Source organism: Atta colombica, unplaced genomic scaffold, assembly GCF_001594045.1.
Source record: "Atta colombica isolate Treedump-2 unplaced genomic scaffold, Acol1.0 scaffold77, whole genome shotgun sequence".
Classification (NCBI taxonomy): domain Eukaryota; kingdom Metazoa; phylum Arthropoda; class Insecta; order Hymenoptera; family Formicidae; genus Atta; species Atta colombica.
In genome coordinates this window covers 170,701-190,273 of record NW_017259569.1, presented here as the reverse complement: position 1 = coordinate 190,273, position 19,573 = coordinate 170,701, and the positions used below count along the sequence as shown (strand labels likewise).

At 37.0% G+C, this 19,573-nt stretch overlaps 1 protein-coding gene across 4 annotated transcripts in view; it reads left to right on the top strand.

Annotated features, from left to right (window-relative positions):
• The window catches only part of LOC108692564 (heparan-sulfate 6-O-sulfotransferase 2), a 199,525-nt gene that overhangs the window by 110,773 nt on the left and 69,179 nt on the right, over nucleotides 1-19,573 (top strand). The gene's annotated exons all lie outside the window — the stretch shown is intronic.

The window sequence follows — 19,573 nt, the reverse complement described above, 5'->3', positions numbered from 1 at the left end:
GAAATTATTTAAGTATCTAAGATCCAGCTTCGTTATAAGCTTTAAACGTTTATTGTTGTGAAATCATACTAAAATATCAGTAACACACTTTGAATTGAATTTAAGAAATTACAGTCATATTTATTCTTAAGAAATTAAATTAAAATTATAATACATTCACTGTAATGGAGAGAGATAATATCTTCAATATTGATATGTTTATTGTAACAAATATGACGTTATTAAATTTGTAGGATCATACATATGAGAACACAACCAATAGAAAATAAATGTCTTTAACGGTCTAGCTGGATCTTAAGTGCTCTTGTATAATTTTGTGTGAATTTATATACTATAATATATGTATGTAGTCCTTAAAAGCTCCTTAAGGCTCATACAGACGAGTTAGAATCCCTATATCAGAATCTGGTCACTCATCATATTCATACTTATTGGCTGATTCAAACTCAAGAATAATATGAATCAATGAGAATTATTACAAAATTCAGGCTAATTCAAACAAGAGAGAAATACAATAAATCACGAAACAAGTGTAGATTTTTTATTTTTCTATAGCATTAATTTTCTATTAATATAAAAAACATATATGATAAAAATAATAGATTAAAATAAAAACAAATTTAAAAATGCAAGTTTAAAATCGATATAACAGAAAAATTATTTAATCACAGAATGTCATCATTTTACTATTGTGTATTGTATTTTTTAAACGACCTTTTAAACATGCGATTCTTGTATGATATCCTATAAAACGTTATTTTATTTTTGTAAATAATTGATGACAACTTTTTATTGTTTCACAATGGTTTGTATTTTTTCAAAAAAGAAATGACTAAAGTTACATTTTTTTAATTTCTTAAATATGAAAGATATTCGCGAATAATTATTTCCATTTCCAAAATATATTCAAAAACTTGTTCGTTAACAAGCAATAAGGTTTTTTTTTTAAACATTTTAATTGAACCAATCTTGAATATATGTGTATAACTTTTACATGAAACGAAATCTACATAATATATGAATAACATAAATTGCATATTACTGTATTACTTTTAACAATACTGAAATTATTCTTACTATAGTTATATATTATATAAAGCAAGACTCAATATAATAATTGTACTTATAAAGAATGTCTTATAATTAATAAACTTAGTAAGAACTTAGCAAGAATGTATCTTATAATTAATAAAATAAAAGTGTCACAATACTAACTGTAATATTTCCATTCATACGTTTATGACATACGAGTCACGTAGTAGACGCCATTTAATTTTTCACTAGACCTCAATGACCAGATTTTGATATAGATTCTAAGACGAGCGGCTACAGAAAAGTGTCGCGTAATTCTATAGCTCCACAGAATAGCTCTGTACGAACTTTCGATTGTGGCACTATGAAATCGCAGAAGCCCTTAAACTGCGCACCGAAAGAATTTTTCAGTCTTGAAACGCAAATTCTACTGAAGTTTCTGAATTCTTACTGCAGTAATATCGAGTTAAATTGACTAGTAATTTAACAATTAGATGTTCTTACGCATCTTAATAACATAAATAATAATAAATAAATTTCAAAGCTAATGAGAATTAGTGCGGAAGGGATTGCGCACAGTTCGACAAGTAAAATGTTACTTCTTCATAACATTAATGTCTCCTTTATTTCAAGATCTTGAACATTTCGACTCACTTTGTAGTCATCCTCAGCAATATAACAATTGAATCCCATTGAATTCAATTTAAAACATTAAACAGTCCAGAATGAGAGTCACTCTCAGATTTCCGAAACTGTAGTAAATTCTCGAACAGAACACTCAACATATTAAGAAGCTTTGGAAAATTTTGGATTTCTTTATGCGATAATTCACTTTGATTAAATAATGACACGTGTCACGAACATAATAAATGAAGACAATTTCAATATATATTCCGTGTGTCATATGCGTCTTAAAAACATATTTAAATATGTTGAATGCTCTGTTTGAGAATCCACTAGTTTTGGGAATCTGAGAGTAAAGCTCGATTGCGCACATTATCGATCGGACATGTCAGTATTTTCCAATCGGACACGGACTCGATTGGACACAGACGCGATCGGACGCAGACTCGATTGGACACGGACCCAATTGCGCACTTGATTGCACATGGATCCGATTGCGCACAGATTCAATCAAACGCAATAACGATTGGAAAAACAGAGAAAATATTAGTAGATGATGAAAAAACATAAATAAGTGTTTATATATCCACGCAAAGCTCTCACCCTCCTCTTTCTGCAAAAAAGAGCACAATTTCTATAATTGTACTGTTGGTGAGATTAGAAAATCTGTCATGGACATTGGAGTGTATAGACTAGTATTTATTGATTGAATTGCTATGCCGCTCCGAATAAAAAAAGGATAACGTATCTTACCCACTTGAAGCCTAACTGCCTAAAAGTTGCAGCGTAGACAGTGTCCTTGGAATATTTATAACCCATAAAAACAGTGACATATGAAAATAGTCTGTGTGCAATCGGATCCGTGTGCAATTATATCGTGCGCAATCGGATTGGTGTGCAATCGGATTTGTGCGCAATAGGATCTGTGTGCAATCGAGTCCGTGTGCAATCGAGTCCGTGTCCGATTGATAATGTGCGCAATCGGGACATTCTCGAATCTGAGAATGACTCTGAATGGACCGTTTAACATTTTAGACTGAATTCAATGGAATTCAATTGTTATATTAGTGAGGATGATTACAAAGCAAATCGAAACATTCAAGATTTTGAAATAAAGAAGACATCAATATGAAGAAGAATTTTACTTATTGACTGTGCGCAATCTCTTCCGCGCTGACTCTCATTAACCTTGAAATTTATTTATTATTATTATTTTAAATATAGAGAGTTCGTTTTAATCGTTATGATCTCAATAATGCTGAATAATATTAAAATCTGTAAATAATTAATTCGAGCGGTAATAAAGTTCTTTAATATAAATAAATTTAGTCAAATATAATGTTATGATAATATAAGAATAAAACAAAATATAATAAATCGGATGTTTCAGAACTCATAGGTTCTTCTTTAGCGATATTTGAAGGATATTATTAGGTGTACAACTTTGCTTCCGCCGTTTTTTTTCCGAAATTCGAGGCTTTTTTTGTAAAAAACTAGTTATACATTTTGATTCAAAGTATTCTCCATCGCTGGCCACTACTTTCTCCCATCTTTCGGGTAGCGTACGAAAAAACCCCGCGTCGAAAAAACTGGTCATCTTTTGAGGCTATCCACGAATCGATCCAATTTTTTACTTCTTCATAAGACCGGAAGTGCTAGTCAGCCAGGCCATTGAGCGAAACAAGTGATAGTCAGAGGGAGACGTCTGGAGAATACGGCGGGGTAGGACTTCCCATTTCAACGTTTCCAAATATGTCTTGACCACTTTCGCAACATGGGGTCGAGCATTGTCATGCTGCAAAATCACTTTATCGTGTCTCTCGTTGTATTACGGCCGTTTGTCTTTCAATGCTCGGCTCAAACGCATCAATTGCGTTCGATACCGATCGCCTGTGATTGTTTCAGTCAGTTTTAACAGTTCATAATACACTACGCCGAGCTGGCTCCACCAAATACAGAGCACGACCTTGGACGTCAAAATCACCGTTCTTGAAGCGTTGATAGCAGCCTCACCATAAGTATTTGAGAGCATTCGATGAGCCTCAGTCGCAGATTTCTTCATATTGAAGCAAAAAATTAAAACCTCCCGCAAATGACGAGAATTTGGCTCGTAAACTGACATTTTCAATCGAGAATAACTTTATGATGCAGACACAAATCGACTAATGTTTCTATGGGGTTATGTTGACAGATGCCTAAGTTTATTGTATGACGTCTATGATCTATTTATTTCGATCACCACTTACCGCTAAAGCCATCTATAGAAAAACGGCGGAAGCAAAGTTGTATACTTAATACATGGTCATAGATGGATGATCTTATGGTCAGCGAGACATAGTGTATTATAATTGTTTCGAAGAATTGATTCTCCTGTTTTCGCATATTGTACTACATAAGTCACATAAAAACAGGAGAATCAATTCTTGGAAACAATTGTAATTTTGTTTTATATTCTTATATTGTCATACTAAATTATATTCAAACCAAATTACTTTATATTACTTTATATTAAAGAACTTTATTATCGCTCAATTTAGACAGTCTTTTCTTTATACTTTGCATTGCAAAAAACGAGCGAAATCTAATTAATTAATTTTTATTGCGAAAAATATTACTTCGAATGTGACATGTGACAATAAAACAACCGGAAAATATGATATTCTTCTCCTTTACAGTGGAAAGGGAAATGCCAGTAGAAAAACAATTAGAGAACGCATAATATACAACTAATCAAATCAAAATAGATGGAATAAATCTATATCTTTATGAACTTAAAACTTTTTACTATCTTTATACATGTATTTATTGTTTCAAAAATCAATCTCTTATTAAGAAAAATCTCATGCAATATCTTCACATTGGCTCAATCAAAATCATGAATTCAAGTCTGTGTTCTGTAACAGACTTCTGTGCACATGTTTTTACATTATTAGGCTCGTCATTAGGCCTGTTCCTGAGTAATCTACGTGTCTAGCCCACATGTGTAGCTTCGCAATTTAGGCAATTAATCTTAACTACATTCGAACAAGATAGATCAGTAAAGTATTTTTATAACTTCAATAAATTGACTTGGTCTATTAATCGTGAAAATGCTAAGATGAAATTAAGAATATCTTTAAAATGTTTGATAAATTTTTCAGCTACTGACAACTATGTACGGAAGCATAGAATAATTTTTCTTATGTTTTTCAGGCTTATAAGAAAGTTTTTCTTTTTTATTAAGAATTCCTTTTTATTTTGTAAATTTAGAGAAAAAAAACGTCTTTTATTAAAAAAATAAAATACAACGGGTACCTGTTGTCTAAAATATTAATGATGTAATTAAAATTTTTTCCTGAAATTCCAGATGCGATAAATATAAAACTATATTAGTTATAACAGTTAATTCAATAACAGTTTCTTTTGTGTTCATATGGGAAATTGGATATTGTGAATGAAAATTAAGAAGCCTGCTCGAAAAAGTAGTAGTGAAACCAATCAAAAATAAATTTTTTTAATCATTTTTTTAATCAAAATTAATTCTAAAAAATTTAATGTGTCTCTACCTATCTCCATAATAAATTTGACAGGATGTCTCATCTAATTCAAGCATCTAAAATATCTCGCTTGGTTTTTATAATAGGAAAAAGTATTTCAAATGAAAGTGGAATAGTTTCAATGAGAAGGTATTTCGATTATGTTATTTTTCTTCTAGATGGAGGCATCAAAAAGATATGAAGATCACTTTTTTAAATGGAATTATATGATTTTTTTACACAATCGGTTCTTTTAATTATTCTACATATAAAAGTATTCAGGCATGTCAAAATAAAGTATAAAATACTTCATAAACTATGATTTTTTGATATTTCTATTTTTTGAATATTTTTATATATTTTTTATACAAAATAATCAGAGGAATCATATTGTGTAAAAAATACAAATCCATTTAAAAATGCGAAGATAACCATATCTTTTTGGCGCTTCCATGTAGAAGAAAAACATGACCAAAAACATGTACAAGAAAAACATGTCCCCTTTAAAATCGTTGACTTTCAAACATTCATTTTGAAACATTTTTTCCTATCTTAAAAACAAGCGAGATATTTCAAATGTTCGAGTTAGATGACACTCTGTATAATGTAAATCATTAAATTTAGTAACTAGCTCCCCAGATAACAAAATGCCCGCATAGTGATATATCATAGTGCGCACACTGGATAATCCGCATGACATGCGCGCATATCACTACACATATGCGTTCTTATATGAGATTCATATTGCTCGCACGCATGCGAAAATTGCAAAATAATACAGAACTTTTCGACTCAGTTTAGGGTATATAAGTTTAAATCCGCTGTTTTTTAGTCAGAAAAACACATTTTTTTTTCCTAGGAAGGAAAAACAAATTTATTCAAAGTACTTGCCCTCGCTAACTATACATTTTTCCCATCTTTCATGCAATTTGTGTATACCACGCCAAAAAAATTCCTCATTTTTCGAGGCAAACCACTCATCAAGCCATTTTCGGACGTCTTTGTAAAAATCGAAGTGCGCTTAGCGAGCGCGTGGCCTATCGACGAAAACAGGTGATAGAAGATGCCAGGTCTGGTGAGTAAGCGGGATGGGGTAGCACTTCCCAGTTGAGTGTCTCCAAGTAGTTTGGACCATTGTTGACGTGTGTGCGATGGTGCGTTGTCGTGAAGGAAAATCAGCTTGTCGTATCTTTTCCGATAATGCGGCCTTTTTTCACGCAGAGCACGGTGCAATTTGATCAGTTGTTGGTAGCGATGAGCATTAACAGTTTCACCAGGTTTTAACAGCTCGTAGTAGATGACACCTCCTGATCCCACCAAACGCACAGCATCGTCTTCCGTCCGAAGCGATTTGGTCTTGAGGAGAATGTTGATGGTTGGGTGGGATCAACCCAAGATTTCTTGCGTTTAGGATTCTGAAAATAGATCCACTTTTCATCGCCTGTCACAATCCGATGCAGGAACTTTCTTTTTTGTCTGGCAAGCAGAATTTGGCATGTGTTTTGGCGTCGCTCCATCTGCCTATCGTTCAGTTCATGCGGCACCCATTTTCCGATCTTTTGAACCTTCCCCATGGCATGTAGCCGCATGGAAATGGCTGCTTGAGAAACATCCAATTGCTCGGCAAGCATTTTTTGCGATTGGGTATCGTCCTCGTCCAAAAGAGCCTGCAATTGACAGGCCTTAACCTTCCTGGGCCGATTTTCATTCTTCTTGTCTCAGGTCAAAATGTCGTCATTGTACCGGCGAAATCAATTTCTGCACGTTGTTTCCGATAAAGCATTGTCGCCATAGGCCTTCACAAGCATTCGATGCGATTCGGCAGCCGATTTCTTCAAATTGAAACAGAAAAGCAAAGCTTTCCGCATATGCTTTTTTTTTAGCAAAAAACTAGACATGATTATGAAAGAAAAAATGTATGTTGTTGTATGAAATTGCTGATGATGTGACTGATTAATGTTGACAGATGTCAAACACATAAAAAAAGTTGTGTGCCCAGGGTAGCTTGTACTCACTAATGCCACCTATGAACAAACAGCGGATTTAAGCTTATACACCTAGTGCGTTCTACCTGCTCATGAGCACTTTGTCAAAATTTATCAGTGCATTGCAGCGATAATGGCTTAGCGGCTATAGATGCGGTTTACTTGACGTTATAAATGCTTCGAAGTTTCTGATTAACCAATTGGAAGAAAGAATTTTACTAATTGATCAATTAAAAAATACTTTGAAGTATTTGTAGCATCAAGTGAACCGTAGCCAATGAATGCATTCAGTACCCCAACTGCTCACTGAGCGCTCAATGAGCGATTATAGTACTGAATGCCACCCAATGTATTGTCTGTATCATAGGCGAAGGAGGGGCAAGAAGGAGCATTTAACGTTATTATTGTTGTTATTATTACTTTGAATCATGCCCTCTTGGAAAAAATCCTTCGAACACTGATGTTACAGCCTGTTCTATGTAGAACTGTAAGCCATAAATCATAAGAAATTGATCACAATCGAATATGAGAAAAATGCATGCGTAAAAAGGTTTCATGGTGTCGCTTGTCAATAAATGCAGCAATAAATGATCACGTGACTGAATTCTCCATCAATTGTCTACTTCTTGTCGTTAGTGATATCATTGAAAAGTTGAATTGATCGAACTTTTAGCAATATTGCTCTCATGCAAAAATTTGAACATGGAACAGTAAGATGTAAGTATTGTATAATAAAGATATTTATTTAAGCTATATTCCAAAACATCTTTTCCGAGGAAAATTTTAATATAAATTTTAATAAATCGAAATATATATGACATGTAACGTATACTACAGTATTTCGAGTAAAATTTTCTTCAGAACGTTTTGGAATATAGCCTTGGAATATGTATATCACCGCAAAACTTGATAAAAATATATTCATTTGATAGATTTCCATTTGAAATGAAAAAATATAATAGAAAATGCGACAGTCTGTCTTACGAAGCAAGCAACTATTCAGGTTAGGTCGTTAGCAAGGAGTAATAGTAAGGAGACTAAACTTAAATGGTCGGTCATGAAAAAAGTAATTCAAAATGGTGTCGGAAAAACGTTGTATAGTAGAAGAAATTCGAGTATTCCTATCGGAGAAAATTATCAACTTAGAGGATTTGATAAATATTTTTCCTTCCATTTTCCTAATTCTGTACATTTGTATATTTTCATGCGTAGAATATATTTTGAGAAGAAAAGTTGTCGTTCAAATCTCGTTTTTATTCTTTTTAATTTCAAATTTTTTTGATATCGGTAAGTTAAAAAACAATAATTTAATGATAATATATGTAAGAAAACTTGCTACTATCTCGTTTATGAAATTATTATAATAATTTTACTGCTCTCGACTACAACAATGGCTCTATGTTCAATCGCCATTCATTCGCCATGGATGCCCGAGATGATCTACTATTCCCTCGTCTCGCGTTCACCACGCTGGCGGAAGCGGCCCTTGGACCCAGCACGGCCAATAGCGAGCACTAAGGATATTCCACGGCTACGACTTCGGCGGAAGATTCAAACCGCCGCGGGGTTGATTAATTTCCTTATTCGGCCTGGATTGCAGTTTGTCCTCAGACTGCCACCAATGTTTCTGGATCTTACACACCATAGCCTCTGTATAAATATTTGTGCGTGCCAATCACAAATGCAATTATGATTTGCTGTTCCAGATCCGCTGATCTAGTCAATAGCCGATGTCTCACTGATCGGAGCAGCAGTGTCAGTTGTCACTCAGCCGCCGGGCATCACCCGAGCCGGCATGTATCTTTACCGCATCCGCGATATGCTTCAACTTTTCGGCGAGAGTGACGAACTAATGTTGAACCACGTTACAGCCACCGTATTTGACTATACTGAGCTGTTGTTGCAGCAATCAATTCCTTCATGGCTACAATCACATCTCGACTACAACCGTAATTGTTTACAGAGAGTTAATATCATGTAAAATCAACTTCTCTATAGCTGTGACCATGTTTCGGCTACAACTGTAATTATTTACATCGAGTCGATGCAATGTAGCAATCAACTTCGTTGTGGCTATGACTACGTCTTTACTAATGTTTACATTGGGTTGATGCACTATAGCAATCACTTCGTTATGATTACAACCTTGTCTCGGCTGAAACCGTAAATGTTTATATTAAGTCGATGCAATGTAGTAATCAACTTCGTTGTGGCTACGATCACGTCTCGGCTACAACTGGTAAATGTTTACATTACTTTTGAATGTTACCAACCTCCTTTGTAGGACTGTAACCGTTCAGAACTCTGAACCGTGATCCATGGTTTTATATTGTCAGCGGCTGCAACCATTCGTCCTCGCCTATCCTTCCCTTAAATCCTCGATCTCATAACGGTCATTAATCAGTATTTTCCGAATTCGGAACGGCCCTTTATATTTCGGATTTAGTTTTCTGCTACTGCCCGTTGCCGGATCACTCGTGATCCGTATCAGTACCAGATCGCTTTCCTGATATCTCACGGCGCGGCCGATCGTATCGCTCTTTTTGCTCCTGTTGACTCCGATCAATGTGCGTTTTAACATCCTCACGCAATTCGTTCAACTCCAGCCGTTGAAAAGTACCTTAGACCTCAGATAGGAGACGGACTTTCCGCCCCGTGTCTCACACCCAATGAGCGCCTTCATCGGAGTAGTGTTAATGCTCTTATTATAGATCGTATTAAGAGCACTTTGGACCTGCTTCACAACCTCCTCTTGTCCGGCAGTTGTGGTAGCCAACGCGTGCACAATTGTCTTGTTGTACCGTTCGCACTGCCCATTTGCTCGAGGAAAGGCGACAGCATTCAATATGCTTAATATCATATTCCTCCCAGAACATTTGAAACGCCTGGGACGTGAACGCAGTGGCCCTGTCGCTCACGATTCTAGTAGGTACTCCAAACAAATAAATCAGATTAGTTAGTATCTTTAGTTAGTATTTTATGACGTAACACGTCTTCTGACTTTTCACCGCTTCGATTATGGTGAACTTAGTGAATGCAACTAGGAAGAACTTATTCTTTTTCCGGCTAGTCTCAAAAGAGTTCACATAATCAACGTGTGAAAAAAATTGATACTTTCTCAACAATGTTCAGTTTACTTTCTCTTACCTGTCGTACACTTATAATATGCGCAATGCGAACATACTTGTCTACGAACCATCTCATTCCAGCAAATCATTAATTTCTCTGGATACGCTCCAACGTCTTTTCCACTCCTAAATGGCCAATATCATCGTGATACAATTTACAAATCTGCATCCGCGCATCCCGCACTGCCCATGCCTTGCTGCCATTAGTTAGATGACAATATACCTTACCATTATGCATTATGGGGCGAACATGCCATCCACAAAGATATATGCGACAAATTACCATCTACCATCCAGTGCCGCCCCAGAAGGAAAAACCTAGCAGCGCCTGCAGAACTTTTTCTGCAAGAATGAGCAATTTCGCCGCGACGCGTCTCGAGTCCTGAGTTCTCAAGACGCCTCGCGCCCACGGGAAACCACGAGGAGACCCACTCATTTGCGTCTCGTTCCCAGACGCATGCTCTGTAATAACAGTTTTATTATGTTTCCCTAAATTGCTCAGTGATGCGTGTGTTTATCGTGATGATATATATTTGCTTTGTCAGGGATTCTCCTATGATAAGAGGCAGGTCTCCCTTAACTGAACTTCACACACTTTGAGGGCATCGGTGATGCCCCTGTGAACAGTCTCAGAATCTAGTCCTCTTTTTGAGGTTGCTTTATTCATAATGATTTTTTAGAGAAGTCGACAAGTGTTTTTGAAGTGCGTTTGACACTAGGAATTGTATCGCCTCAGGCAGTTTCCACTTGTTATGAGGAACTATATCCCGTAAAGCAATCCTTTGCGCTTCAAATTCTAGACTCTATTTCTAGACACTCTAAGATGAAATGCCAGACTGTGTTCTCTTCAGCTCCACATTTGCATAAGCTTTTTTGAATAAGCCCTAATTGTAAAAGTTTCGCATGCCCAGTTAGAATCTGCGTAGACCAGTAATTGGGCTGAACCCATTTGGTCTGAAGCCTTTCTTGTATGCTGAAGAAGGTGAACGTCACTCGACCCTTTGTCGAGATTTCTCACTTAGTTTGCCATCTTTGTTATCTCTTTCCTTATTACTTTCTTTACGTCTTCCGTATCTTTTCCGATTACGATTCCGTTTATCTCCGTCCCTTTCTTATCTCATATAGGGCTCTACGCTCATTTAAGAGTAAGTCAATAGAATCATGGGAATTTGTCCTGCTACCACAGAGTGACTTCCATGACGCTGTACGATATGCGCTTATATGTGCTATAAACACTTCGTGCTGCACAGTCCTAGAACTTTCTTATCCTTTGCAGTATCCACAGGTCGGCCCACCCTGCCGCATATGCAACCGCGATGAACACTCTCCGGTAGATTGAAAGAAAACGTTCTGCATTTAAAATCCCATTGGGATCTTGCCAGCTTGTCAAGCTTGTTGAAAAGTACCCCTACTTTACTCTTCAGATACTTGCAATTCGACTTATATACCTCTATCGAAATGAATCAAGGTACCTAACCGAGTCATTGAATCTGATTTTTGACTCATCTATCCTAACAGTGGGTCTACTTTTAAAGTTTACTCTTTTTCTCCTGTTCTTGGCCTTCTATTTTGATGTCTTCTTGTCTATCGATTTGGACTCTTCTTAATTCCTCACTTCTGAGCAAGGTTGGCTTCAGTCTTTCGCTCGGAAATTTGAAGTTTGGCCGATTTACACCATTCGATAATCTGGTCTACTAATATCTGGTTGCCAGCTTCTATTTCTCTTCGGGAGTTGCTTACCAATATAATAAGGTCTTATGCTACAAATCTTAGCCTGTATCTCTAGCATCCTTAGCAATTCATCGAATATTAAGTTCCAGCAAGACCCGAGCATCGAAACCTGCGGACATCCTCTTGTTGCCTACTTTGATACTTTTGTATCACCTACTACTTTTGTATCGAGATGCTTACTCGCCTTTTATTGAAATAGTTTCAAAGAACTTCGAAGACATTCTTAGGGCATTCTCTCGACTTCAATCCTTGTAACACTAAGGGCCACCAGACGTTGTCAAAGGCACCGGAAATGTCAAAGAGCAACGCCACACTGTATATCCCTTCGGAGGCAGACTGTCCACCGCAGCTCCACGATCGCGTCCTCCGTCGACCTGCCCGGTATAAATTCAACTATCAATCGAAGACCCCGGCGTCAGTACCGTATCAGGCGCATTTTGAGAAGCTTCTCGAAGAGTTTCCCTATTACAGGGAGGAAACATATTGGCCTATAGGATTTTAGATCCTTCATGTCCTTGTCCTCACTCTTCAGAAGACTCATAATGAGCCCTTCTTCCAGATTGTAGGAAAGACTGAAGGCACCCGTTAAATACTCTTAGGAATTGCTCAGGGATTTCTCTTAGCGATTTTTAGTACTTTTCAAGTCCATGCCTGGAGCTTTATCGTTCTATATTTTGTTATCGTTGAATATTTTGATCTATGGCCATTTCCTTCTCCATGAAGAATGGGGCATCTTGTGTCTGACGCTATTCTTGCTAGACTTCTAATTTTGCCTTGTTTTTGCGTGTCTTCGTGGCTTAGGTCATTTGGTATATGTGCCGTTTCCTCTATAGTTTTTGTCATATGCTCACCTCTTCTGAGTGTGCTTATGACCTTTTCTATTTTTAGCTTATTCGCTTGCTGTTTATATACAAAGCCCATGGCTTTTCATTACCATATTCTGTGACAAGTTTTCATGTTTTGTCCTCGTTATCACCCTGTTGTACTAGGATTTTTGTAAGGATTTTTGATATTCTTTCTTTAAGATATTGATTGTTCCAACAGAGTCCTTTGATTTCTTGATTCTCTTAATCCTTGGATCATTTTCCTCTTTTTCCAGCTTTGTCAATTGACTCGTGATGGACGGATTTGACTTTCTGAAAATTCTTTTCCTCGGCATCGATTTTTCGCTTTCAATATTACCTCCTGTAGCTCTCTAGCCATTATTTCTGCTTCTTCCTCAGATTTCGGGCCGAGGGCCCCAAACCTTGATCTGAGTAGGTTTTTCAGGCTCTCACTGAATCGTTCCCAATCCGTCGTACGTACGAACCTACTATTTGCAGTCATTCACCGACCTTAGCATCCTCAGTCTGATCTCCACGGGACTGTGGTCACTGGTCGTCCATTCTCGTCTTATCTTCCATGTGCCGAGTTGGCTTATTTGAGAGGACACCATAAAAAACAATCCCCTCCTCGTTTCAAAGGTGGATCCTTGATAGACTTCGTTTATTACTTTAATGTTAAACATGGATGAGGATTTAAAACTTCCTTCCTCTTTCATCAATCTCAGGGAAACCCCAGAGTGACGACATCTACCGCCTATGAGTCTCTCGTCTCTCAGGGAATGAAACACCTTCTCGAGACGCCTAAGGTAGCCCTCGATTTCGTCGCTGTATTGGAAGTAACATGACACGACGTATATTGATAGACCAAGAGCCTGCACACAGTGAGTCGTGCTAAACTGTGAGACAAATATCATTTACAATCGGGGATGCTGATCACTATCAATGCTCATGGGCGTTCTGAGCGCACTGCAGCAATTTTCATCCCTGTTCTTAATCTATAAAAGATGTAACTCTTGCCCTACTTCCTGACATATGGTTCTTGTAATAACAGAATGTCGAGTCGCTTTTTAGCGACGAGCTAACGCTCACCTATTATCACAGCTGATCGCCTCGTATTCAGCCGCAGTATCCTGACTTCTGCTAACTTTGATGCCGCTTGAGTGTCTTGTCTTTGCGATTCACATCTTTGCGTGTCGCATCTTTGTAGGACTATGCTGACTTCACGATGGTACTTTTTGTCACTTGCCTTTTCCATTAGTGTGCGTATTGCTTCACCAGATTATCGCATCGTTCTAGGATTATTTTGACAGCGCGAAGTTTGATAACTGCCTTTATTGACTCTTTTCGAGCGTCGCACTTCTTTAGGACTATACTTCGACACTTCGACTTTTGCTAAACTTGGCTATTTTTCCAGCCTTGGTATTCAAATTTTGCCTAACTTTGCTGTTATTTTTGACTTCCATATGATTACTATTAGATGTACAACTTTGCTTCCGCCGTTTTCCTATAGATGGCTTTAGCGGTGAGTGGTGATCGAAATAAATAGATCATAGATGTCATGTAATAAACTTGAGCATCTGTCAACATAACCCCATAGAAACATTAGTCGATTTGTGTCTGCATCATAAAGTTATTCTCGATTGAAAATGTCAGTTTACGAGCCAAATTCTCGTCATTTGCGGGAGGTTTTAATTTTTTGCTTCAATATGAAGAAATCTGCGGCTGAGGGTCATCGAATGCTCTCAAATACTCATGGTGAGGCCGCTATTAGTGAAAGAACGTGTCGTGAGTGGTTTCAACGCTTCAAGAATGGTGATTTTGACGTCCAAGGTCATGCTCTGTATTTGGTGGGACCAGCTCGGCGTAGTGTATTATGAACTGTTAAAACCGACTGAAACAATCACAGGCGATCGGTATCGAAAGCAATTGATGCGTTTGAGCCGAGCATTGAAAGACAAACGGCTGCAATACAATGAGAGACACGATAAAGTGATTTTGCAGCATGACAATGCTCGCCCCCATGTTGCAAAAATGGTCAAGACATACTTGGAAACGTTGAAATGGGAAGTCCTACCCCACCCGCCGTATTCTCCAGACATTGCTCTCTCTGATTATCACTTGTTTCGATCAATGGCACACGGCTTTGCTGACCAGCACTTCTGGTCTTATGAAGAAGTAAAAAATTGGATCGATTCGTGGATAGCCTCAAAAGATGACCAGTTTTTTCGACGCGGGATTTGTACGCTACCCGAAAGATGGGAGAAAGTAGTGGACAATACTTTGAATCATAAATGTATAACTAGTTTTTTACAATAAAGCCTCGAATTTCGGAAAAAAACGGCGGAAGCAAAGTTGTACACCTAATACTTTTCTTTTTGGTAGAGAGAAGAAATCAAATGGCGTACCCCTATATGCCACTAGGTCTGACTACTCCAGGAGGGCGACCGGTACTCTGGAGGCGCCGTTTGAGACTGCTCGATTTACGTTCCGCAGTTATGCAGATCCTAAGCACGACTTTCTACCTTAGTCTTTGAACGAGCGCTATTATTTGAAAACGCTTACCATTAAGCATTCATCCATCGATGTTTGATGTGAGCTGAAAATTAATTAATTCATCCATTCGTTAGACACTCTGATTCCGCCAAGACCTGAAATTAATTTGAACCGTGTCGGTCCCAGAGGGATCCCTCACCTACCGCCATCCTTCTTTCCGGGGAAAGGGGAACAGTGATGGCAGGTCAAAACGCACGGTCACTCCACAGTGATTGTGTCGCTGCGTAGAAGCCATTTAGCCATTACGGCACTGACTCGTGGCTATGCTGTTAGTATGCCTCCTTAGAAAGAGGCTCGATTCCAGCATCAAAGAACTCTCAGCAGAAGGATCAAGACGCCAAGAGAATCAATTGCCTTGTCAAATATCTGTCAATTTCATGTTCGCCATATAAGAGTCATTTGACCTTTTTATCCTCGTCGATTCGTCACCGACTCGTGATTGTGCTGTGGCAGTTTCCTTGGGAGAAACCGACCCCAATCCCAGTACCAAAGAATCCAACAGAGAAATCGAAGCGCCAAAAAGGGCAAGATCCTCAGGATGCTCTTCGTTAATTCCATTGCTTCCCTGGGTTTCATCAACCCCGACCCCGGCTCCAAAAAACCTCCATTGGATCAAGGTACCGAGATCAGCAGCGAGATGCTTTAATACCGTCTATCATTCCATGTACCACCACAGTGTTTAGTGGTCCTAGGATGTTTCTAGGAGCACCAACTCGCAGGTAACTATGTGTGATGAAGGATGTAACTATGTATGATAACTTGGAGATGAGAGGCTGTGTATTGCGCATCAGTCGTCCCGCTATGAGCCTTGGAAGAGTCATAGCCGCTCTAGCTTGCTCACAAAAGCAATTTTCTCGATAGAATCAGCCGCTACTTGATGGTACCTGGTAATATCTCGACGCGAGATCCAACTCCGTGAAATAATAATTGCTGCCAAGCTTATTTAGCTGATCATCGATCGTAAAGGATATTTGTTCTTTACAGTGACTGCATTCAATTTACGGAAATCTACGCACATGCGGTATTCACTACTACTCTTTTTCACGAACACTACTGGACTCGCGTATAGCGAACTCGATTTTCTCACGATATTTTGTTCTAACAGCTCATTTACAATAGCTCTGAGCGCTTGCTTTTATAATTTGGGTAACCGATACGGACGGTAAACTACTGATGCAATAGTATAAGGTAAATTCATCGATACAGCGCTGATCCAGTCAAAATCTCTCATTGACGACGAAACACAGTCGTCATATTTCTTAGCTCAATATTGCCACGCGTCTTCTGGAACAGCGCCGATGCGCATCGCACGTTACGTGGTCGCATTCGAAAAGTTTATATCAATCATAACCTCAAATTTATTACTGATCGCGGGCAATTGTTTAATCAGTACTTCACTGCCGCGTTAATCATTATTACATATTCCTGCTGACTTCGATGAAGTCATGATTGACAATAAAATCGTACGTAAGACACTTGTCCGGTACAATAATAGCGCCGATGCGCTCGCCCATCCATTATTCGGATATCGCAAGAAGTGGACTCCAAGTTTTTTATTAGTCACAGTTTGCCCAGCAAAACCTCTTAATACGTTTGATACCGATATAACGGCCATACCTCACTTCTCGGCAACTGAAACACGTTATAATGTGCAACCACTCGGTGTCGATTAGCCCTATGAGTCCTATGAGTCTTCGTGGTCATTAAGTACTAATGCGCGTTCGTACGAATTTATCGTGGATCTCGTATCATTAACAATATCCAATATATTTTTTTTTTGCGGACACATGGTCGTAAGGTCGTAATGCCCTTTTCATTACATTATTCACACTCAGCGCGATTCGCGACATTTCCTAGCAAAATGTCTTGTCTTTCCGCAATTAAAATATTTTACCGACTTCTTCGTTTGTTATTATTGTCCGTGTTATTATTTATCCGGTCAGAAATAAAATTTTCAGTGCTTGTAGCTTGCGACGCATGCTCAGATTGCCGATTTTTCCAATCACACTCCTGATTCGACGCGAACTTACTTCGTTCGTTTTTTGACGGCAAATTACCGAAAGTCGCCATATGCATATAAATTATTTGCATCGTCCAACCGCGCCGATCGCAATGTCCTCGCGACATTCGCGTTATTCCGCCAATCACGGCGTCAACGAGATATTTATTCTGGTATAACAATATCTAACTTACGCAACTTACTTAACTTTTGTAAACAGTAATCGCCTAACGACTGCCCGGGAATTCTCGTATAGTGCGGCCTCCTTGAATAATCTACTGAAAGAGACGGACTTACGAAAATGTTGCGTCATCTCTTCCTTTGTTTCCGCCCATATAACGACTAGCTGAGGCCGTGTATTGTACCATTGACGGGCAAACCTTTTTAATCTGCTTGGAATTAGCCTCGTGATCGTTCAGTGATCGAGTTTTCTTTATCTGAATAGTTATTAAAGTTGTGTAACGTAAATGTCACCCGAGTGTCCTTGTATATTATCTTATTACTGTTTAACACTGGGATAAATACAAGAATAAAACAATATACGGGAGCACTCAGATAATGTTTTCGAACGTAACCCAACTCTAACATTTTCGTTAGCAAGGTGGATTTTCAGGATATGTCTATGGTGGAATCGATCCGATTCCGTGCTCATTTTTCATTTAATTGTTATACAAAATAAGTGAAAGAAATAAATAATAACATGAAACTTTATTCCTTGTTTATTTATACATAAAAATAGTTTTATTCATTTATACTTTATAAATTTATACTTTAAATTAAACAAAAACGTTTTAATTAGTACTACATAAATAAATTGCTTCAGTCTTGAAATATTTTATATACAATTAAAATAACTAGAAAGACCTTGCACAATAGTTATAAAAAATAATAAGATTGGAAATAAGATTTATATTAAATACATTACTTTAATATGAAGTGCCACTATGGTCTAAATGTTAAGATGTTGAACTATTATATATTATATATTCATTTAAATTAATTTCAGAAATTATAATTGCGTGCCGATGATCATAAAAAAGTCTTTAGCTTATTGTCTTAATCTCAAAATAGTAAATATAATTATAAAATATAAAATTTTATCTAAATTTATATCATAAAAGCAGCATGGGCATAAGTAAACTCTGATATAAACGAGAATTGGAAGAATATGTCACTAATCTAACTGATTTCGATCACTAAGAAATTTAGTGAATGAGTTGAAAAAAGGTTAGCCAAAACCACAAAACCATAAAATAAACAGTGCAATAAAATAAATGAATCGTGGGGTCATTTTTATTCCAACTTACCAACGAAGAATCAATAATTCGCTTTGTGAAGCATCATCATGTTTTTATGTCAGATTCTTTCATTTTTAATGAAAACGTGTCGAACAAATATGTTTTTATTAAATTTCGTGACCCGTATTCTAAATAATTATTCATAATAAATAAATAAATAAATATAAATTTCTTATCAATAAAAAATTTGTTACGTGCGTAAAAAATTTTTTATCTCATTTAACTCTGATTATTTTTATTTTTATTTCCAATTTTATTTATATCGATTTTTCTTTATGATCGCCAATGCATGTAATTTAATTATTGTATTAAATTGTTATTATTATTTATTATTATTTAATTATTATATTATTTGTTATTATTTGCGATAATTTCATGAAATTTTCAAAAGGTACTATTGTACATATATATTGTACATATATACTTGTGACATAAATGAAATGATCATAGACGAAAAGAGCTTTTCGATTCATGGATATATGGAAGCATATAACTGTTATTCATTGATAATTTTTTAATAATAATTTTTTTAAATCTATGTTAACGTCGTCTTTCAAATAAAGGACCCAAATCCAAAATCTCTTTTTTTATATTTTCTTTTTAAATTTGTACATTCATTAATGCTTACAGTTGCTATTAGTCTTTTTTTCCGTAGTTTCGCTTCATGTTATGCACAATCGCATTAACTTGATAGCTCCAATCGTAATACCGTTTTTGATGACATTTCACAGCACTTTACACAATACAATTAATATAATTACCGTCAAAAATCGCTGCTCCCCATTTATATGACATTCGAGGTTAGCGACATATGAGTCACGTGACTCGTTTGTCGCTGAATATGAGCGACGAGCGTCACCATGAACATCTTAAATACCATGAAT